Consider the following 6926-nt stretch of genomic DNA (forward strand, 5'->3'; position numbering starts at 1 on the left):
TAGACAATGCTCAAAGAAATTATGCTACTACTGAAAAAGAATTCTTAGCAGCTGTATTTGCTTGTGATAAGTTCAGACCATATATTGTTGATTCTAAAGTAACTATTCACACTGATCATGATGCTATTAAATATATTATGGAAAAGAAAGATGCTAAACCTAGACTTATTAGATGGGTTATCTTGCTACAAGAATTTGACTTACATATTGTTGATAGAAAGGGAGCTGAGAACCCCGTTGCAGACAACTTGTCTAGGTTAGAAAATGTGCTTGATGACCACTTCCTATTGATGATAGTTTTCTCGATGAGCAATTAAATGTCATAAATGCTTCTCATACTGCTCCATGGTATGCTGATTATGCTAATTACATTGTTGTTAAGTTTAAACCACCTAGTTTCACATACCAGCAAAAGAAAAAGTTCTTCTATGATTTAAGGCATTATTTTTGGAATGACCCACATCTCTACTCCTAATGGAGCAGTTGGTAGTCTCTGCCGGTCAATTTTCGTCCCACCAAAGACGGTCTTTTGTCCTTGTTCCCACCTCCCAATTCCAAAAAATCCAAGCAAAACCACGTCCACATAGTTCTCCCGCATGCCAGAAAAACGGACGAAATAAAACTAGCCAAAAAAGTTCCACTGCTCGCACGAGCGAGTGAGCAGCGATGCACCTAGAGAGCCCTCGAGCGAGAACCCCACTGTCGTCTCCCTTAGATGCAGCCGCCCACCGAATCAAATCGCACTACCAGCCTCGTCTGCCTTGCCGTGCCTGCGTCCCTCCCCGGACGGCAGCGACGATGGAGGAAGCCACTGGCGCTGGCCAGGCCCCCGGTCGATGGACGCGGCGGATCGTCGCTCCTCAGGGCCAGCCCCTCCCATTGCGCTGGATCACGTGGCAGCCTAGGTAACCCTAACCAGCCCCCGATATTCGTATCTCTCCCTGAATCCCTCCTCCTCCATGAGCTGCGCGGTGTGCTTCCCTCCTCCCACACGCTGCTCCTCTCCCTCCCCAAATCGACATGGATCTCACACTGCTGGATGCAGTAGACGAAACTGATCTAATCTGATCCTGAGTTCCCAAGTCCTGATGAGAAAGTACACCTGCGTGGATCCAAGTCTGAGTTGGGAGCGACATCGATCCGATGAACATGCAAGGAATTTCTGAATCCAGGACTTCTATTTGAGTATATACGTTTGTTGGTTATTGAAGTCAATTGTTCATACAACAACAGATATTTTTTAGCACGAATTCCAGTAGTTGTGTTTGCTTATTTTGAAGGCGGATCTTGGATTCTTTCCAATAGTTGTGTTGCACGAAATTCCAATTATTTGAGTATCTGTACTATAGTTGCCTTCAAAGAAGATGAGGCTGGAATGCTGGATACTGCATCTCTCCTAGCATGAGGAACGTTGCTACTATCTTTGTGAACAGGTTGACGATAGGAGATGAAGTACGTTTGAACAAACATGTTCTTTCACTTTTCCCAACGAGGTGGAGCTTGCACATATGGACATATGGTACACTTGCACGGGTTGCAAGGTTCTCATCGCCATTGGATTGAATACGGAAAAATGGAGAAAAATTGCATGAACCAAATACAATATCTATGTCTCCTCATTCGCAGGGTAGGATGAAGTTGCTGAGGATGCACGTGTACCCGAGGAACAAGTACCACCCGCCGCTGCAGATGACGAGGTTGGGAAAGGGCGCCAACTGCGAGAACGTCTTCAGTACCATGGTCTATCTCTCACCCAAAGGTTCCACTCAATCGATGCATTAACTGATGTACTCCAGTTCCATTACCCGAGGAACTAATATGGCATATTTTGTTTTCTGCAACATGGTGGGTTGGGAACTCGGGATGAAGGAAGAATACTCCTGAGAGCCCAAACTCGAGCTTCCAAAAGATATGCGTAATGTATGTGTGCCTCTGCTCTATGCATATGTAATTGTTTTTATATGTTTTCTGCTCCTCTCTGACACAATGTGGAAGATGTTGGTTTTAAAGGCTTGCAGGGGTAGCCAGTGGTGGAGTAATCAGTGGTTTAGTTAGGTACATATAATAGAAGTAAAAGGTGTTTAGTAGGTGCACCAATTGTGTTCTACTTCCACCTATTTCTTCCTTGATTTTACCGTGCATAATCTTAGGGGTTGTCCTCTGGGGGTGGTAATATATTCTTATAATATGTTATTCCAGTATGCAAATTGTTAGGGGATTCGTATTTTGTAGATTCTGGGATAAGGGGTCCTGGTTATTCCAGTATGCAAATTGTCAGGGGTTCGTATTTTGTAGATTCTGGGATCTTGCTGGGAAAGTTGAATCATTATTCTTTATATGTGATTGTTCAAAACCCAATTAAAAATCCAAGTACGGATTGGGAAGATATCAGGACACAAATTATTTGCCTGGTGTATAACCAATAACTAGCTTGAGTGCTTTGGAGGAGGTTGGGGTTTATCTTTTATAAAAACTACTATTAGTTGCTCCAGAAAGTTATAGTTAGCACTAAGGAGAAATTTCCGCAGTCAAAACTTGTCTGTGTTCATGACATCATTTCTTTGCCGCAACAATGCTTTTATTTGTTTTGAATTTTCAGAGTTATGTTCGATGAACCAACTTTCGTCAGTTATGATGTTAATTACTTCGATCCTTTTCAGTATGCTGAAGGTTGATACTGAGGCTGTCACTATGAAGAATATTTGCCTCTCAGTTTAAATTCCTCGGTAAAGATTCGGTAAGATACTTGAATAGTGTAGATGTTGAATTACTTGTATACATGACGATTAAAGAATTATGTGTTGATACCTTCCAATGTTGGTTGAACTACATATGCTTTGTTTACTGGTTTTTCTAGATAAAAATAAGGGATGTTGTGTTGTTGGCAAGCTTGATACTATAGTGAATGCTCACCTAATGCTTAATGTCTTGCTTTACTACAAAGGTCTTCCATAGATACAGTGCCTCAGTCACTTTGGTAAGTTCAATGCAAATTTGCTTACTGTTCTCTACTACTATGAGTTGTGTTCGGAGCAAAAATATCTCATGAGTACGACAGTTCTAATGATTTTTTAATGTGCGACATAGATTAGATGAGAAAACATTTAATCACAGATATGATGCCTCCATGTTAAATACTGATGAAATGGGGGTTGTATATTTTCAGATCAACAAGGCAAGAATAACTTTATTGTTTCTCTGTTTTTTCTTTTTTCTCAAGCAACATAAAAATTGAATGTATTCCTTACTACTATTGAATTGCAGGCACAAAATATATAAATTTGGTTTAGATCTTACTGGTTCAATTCCACAACGAATGTAAAACTTATATTCGTAATTTATATCCACTGCAGGAGGTAGGACCACATGAACAAGCAGGTTGTTGTCCAAGCATAGTTGCTACTGCAAGAGCCAGCATCAGACAACATCCGATCTATACAAAATCCATCCATCTGTCTCGTCTCATGCATGCATAACCAGGACGATGGTAACTTGTCTACTATTCTACTCACTGCAGTTTACGATAATTTGTCTACTACTCTACTTAAGCTTGAGGGTGAAGTGGACGATAAGTTGTATTATTGACCAAGTATATCTTGTTCATAAGCCTAAGATTTGCATACACCATAGAAGCCGTATATATCTTTGAGATGATCAGTCCATGGCTGATATTGCTAGAGCAGGAGGGCGAGGCAGTGGCAAAGGTAGTCAGTGTGTTTAGATCTTGAACCAGTTTGGGCTTGCCCATCTGAGTGCCGGCGATCTTCTTTGCAAAAAAGTTAAATCCGAGCAAGGGTAACAATCTGCTCTCAGTGTATTTCAACCCTCATTTAAGCATATCACATTCCACTTTCATTTTATTTATTTACTTTTAAGAGCTCTGCTTTAGGGTTCGGTGTCGTATTTGTATCATCTTTATATAACCTTTTTTGTTTAGAAACAAAAGTTGCGTGTGCAATGTTGAAGCTTGTTACGATATTATTATTGCAGACTTGCCTTATCACCTATTAAATATGACATGTTTTATTGAGGGCATTTATATTATAGATGCTCAAAAAATGTCCGTGCTTAATGCTGCTCAAAACGTCGTATCATCATCCCTGAAATCGGCATTCAGTGTCTGAAGTCCAGATTACACAGAGGCCCAAATTTACATGCAACAGGGTTACCATCTATAGTACTATCAAAGAAGATCAGCTTGTGACATCCCAATTCATATGACATTTTGCCTTATATACCATATAGGTTGATTTTGATTGGAGTAACACTATGGCAGAGAAAAATTTACTAAGTCTCCCTAGATAATTTCACACTTTCTCATACACTAAAGAGCATACTCTCAGCATCTCTTGTACCATGGTGGCCGAGAGCTGGAGGTCCTTGAGCCTAAAATCTGCATTCCAAAGCAAAAGCTTTCTTTTATTGGTGATAGTTAGTTAATGGCATGCAAAGAAATTCTCGTTGATTGTATGCATTAAGCTGAGTCGACTAGCAGCAGTGTATATGACTAAATAAAAAGGCAATTTTTTTGAATGAAGAAAAATATTAAAGTGATGACAAATGTAATGCCTCACAGGTAAAACATAAACAGACCCTGGGTGAATAATAATGAAGGTCTACATTTATTGGCAGGATTATAATTTTCAATACATTAATATGTTGTCTTCTTAATTGAGCTTGTACTAAATGTTGTTAGTACGGGCTGGCATTCAACTTTGCGTACTGTGTCAAAGAGTTTCAAGACTTGGACCTTCCCACATCATGCTAAAGCTGGTAACTATTTGTGCTACTGAACATAGCATTCCCAGTTCCACTACATCCTCTCCCCAATGTCTTTTTTCATCCATCTAAGAAAGAAGAAGAATCATTTTTCATCCATGTAAGAAGAGTGAGTTAGTGGTAACAAAAAGACAACAAGGCCCCCTACTGTACATGAGGATCATAATGTTATACTACCTCCATTCCTTTATATAAGGTATATTATTTTCGGCATGGTTACCAAAGCACATGATTCCGTGTTTTCTATGGGAGATCTAAAATAGTAGGTTAAAAGCATACTGCAAATTTATTAGAAGCAAAATATCTAGAAGGATTACATATATGTAATTTACATGGGGTTATCTAATGTTAAAGAGCCATACCTCAAATTATTTGTTTATTTGTTCTAGCTCTATGGATAACAAGAGCATTAGTTCTTTAAAAGTGTTGCATTTGTGTGGGCTAGACACCACTCCATTGAAAAGAAAATGTGTCGACATGTTAAATTACAATAGTTGTGATATCCATAAGAAATAGGCACTCACCGTGTTGCCTTGAGAGCTCATATGTTTTTATGAGGAGAGAAAGGCCAAAGTTTGTGTGCAATAGTCGGCGGAGTGGTTACATGCTTAGAGGAGAACCTATTGTAAATAATATCATGTTCTAGCATCGTTTGAGCGACAAGTAATTCCGGACGGATGTAGTATCACTTAATTACAAGTGACATTTATGATCACCATTGATCTTACAGTATGATTGTTTTCATGACTTTCAAAAAAGAAATATCCTAAAAGTTGAGTGCAGCTGGACGGACCTCAATCCATTTGAGCCAAGAAAAGTAGATGCGGACTGTCCTCAATCATTTGAGATATGAATAGTAGATGGGAAAGGGTTGAAATATTTTATGCAACAATGGTTACTAAATGGTAGGAATCATGTGTTTTTTGCAGTAGTTCCTAAATGGTAACCTCCAAGTGCCTAATTTCATATGTAATAATTTTCCAGGAAAGTTCATAATGCAATCAAGTTTCTGGTTGTAGTATCTTCGAACATTTGTTTTGAGGGAACAAAATCCTCCCAAGTGTGGTATTCAATTATTGAACAATAACAATGGACATGCTTTGTGAGACTATTGGTCTTAAGCATAAAAAGACATGCAAGTGATATCCATCAATTAAAGTATAGTGCACGACAAGTAGTTGTACTCTCTCCGTTCAGAAATACTTCTCGGAGAATGGATAATCCATTTCTCAGACAAGTACTTGCGGGTGGAGGGTGTATGTTTTTGTACCACTTTTCTACTTTGTGGATCAGATCTCATAGTACAAGTCGGCTAATTACATTTTTATCGAAATTATTGCAAGTGGAGTGGATTTCAACTATTTTTCATTTGTTACTGTCTATCTTTTCTATACATGTCAAATTTCACATGCATCGTGTTTATATATGCAATCAGTACAAATTTGAAAAAGCCCGCGGCAACGCACGGGCAGTGTACTAGTCTTTATAAAGGAGTAGATGGTGTTATTAGACGTTGTGTACCTAAGCATGAACAGGAACAGATCCTATGCAAGTGTCACTCCGAAGCTTATGGAGGACACCATGCTGGAGATAGAACTGCACATAAGGTATTGCAATCTGGTTTTTATTGGCCTACTCTCTTCAAGGACACCCGTAAGTTTGTCCTATCTTGTGTTCAATGTCAAAGAATTGGTAATATTAGTAGACGTCAAGAAATGCCTATGAATTATTCACTGCTTATTGAACCATTTGATGTTTGGGGCTTTGACTATATGGGACCCTTTCCTTTAATGGTTATACATATATTCTAGTTGTTGTTGATTACGTTACTAAGTGGGTAGAAGCTATTCCAACTAGTAGTGCTGATCATAACACTTCTATTAAAATGCTTAAAGAAGTTATTTTTCGAAGGTTTGGAGTCCCTAGATATTTAATGACTGATGGTGGATCGCATTTCATTCATGGTGCTCTCCGTAAAATGCTTGCTAAATATGATGTTAATCATAGAATTGCATCCCCTTATCACCCTCAGTCTAGTGGTCAAGTAGAATTAAGTAATAGAGAACTCAAATTAATTTTCAAAAGACTGTTAATAGATCTAGAAAGAATTGGTCCAAGAAACTTGATGATGCATTATGGGCCTATAG

General features: G+C 38.9%; 1 long non-coding RNA gene across 2 annotated transcripts; it reads left to right on the forward strand.

Annotated features, from left to right (window-relative positions):
• Positions 1 to 617: 617 nt before the first annotated feature.
• Positions 618 to 3973, forward strand: LOC123188535 (uncharacterized). Of its 2 annotated transcripts, XR_006494758.1 has the most exons (5): positions 618 to 905; positions 1434 to 1541; positions 1627 to 1920; positions 2661 to 2737; positions 3354 to 3973. It is a non-coding gene; the product is annotated as an uncharacterized lncRNA (long non-coding RNA). The 2 variants fall into 2 exon arrangements; XR_006494757.1 differs by lacking the exon at positions 1434 to 1541 and having other exon boundaries at positions 624 to 905.
• The last annotated feature ends 2953 nt before the right edge of the window (positions 3974 to 6926 follow it).

Source organism: Triticum aestivum, chromosome 2A (assembly GCF_018294505.1).
Source record: "Triticum aestivum cultivar Chinese Spring chromosome 2A, IWGSC CS RefSeq v2.1, whole genome shotgun sequence".
Classification (NCBI taxonomy): domain Eukaryota; kingdom Viridiplantae; phylum Streptophyta; class Magnoliopsida; order Poales; family Poaceae; genus Triticum; species Triticum aestivum.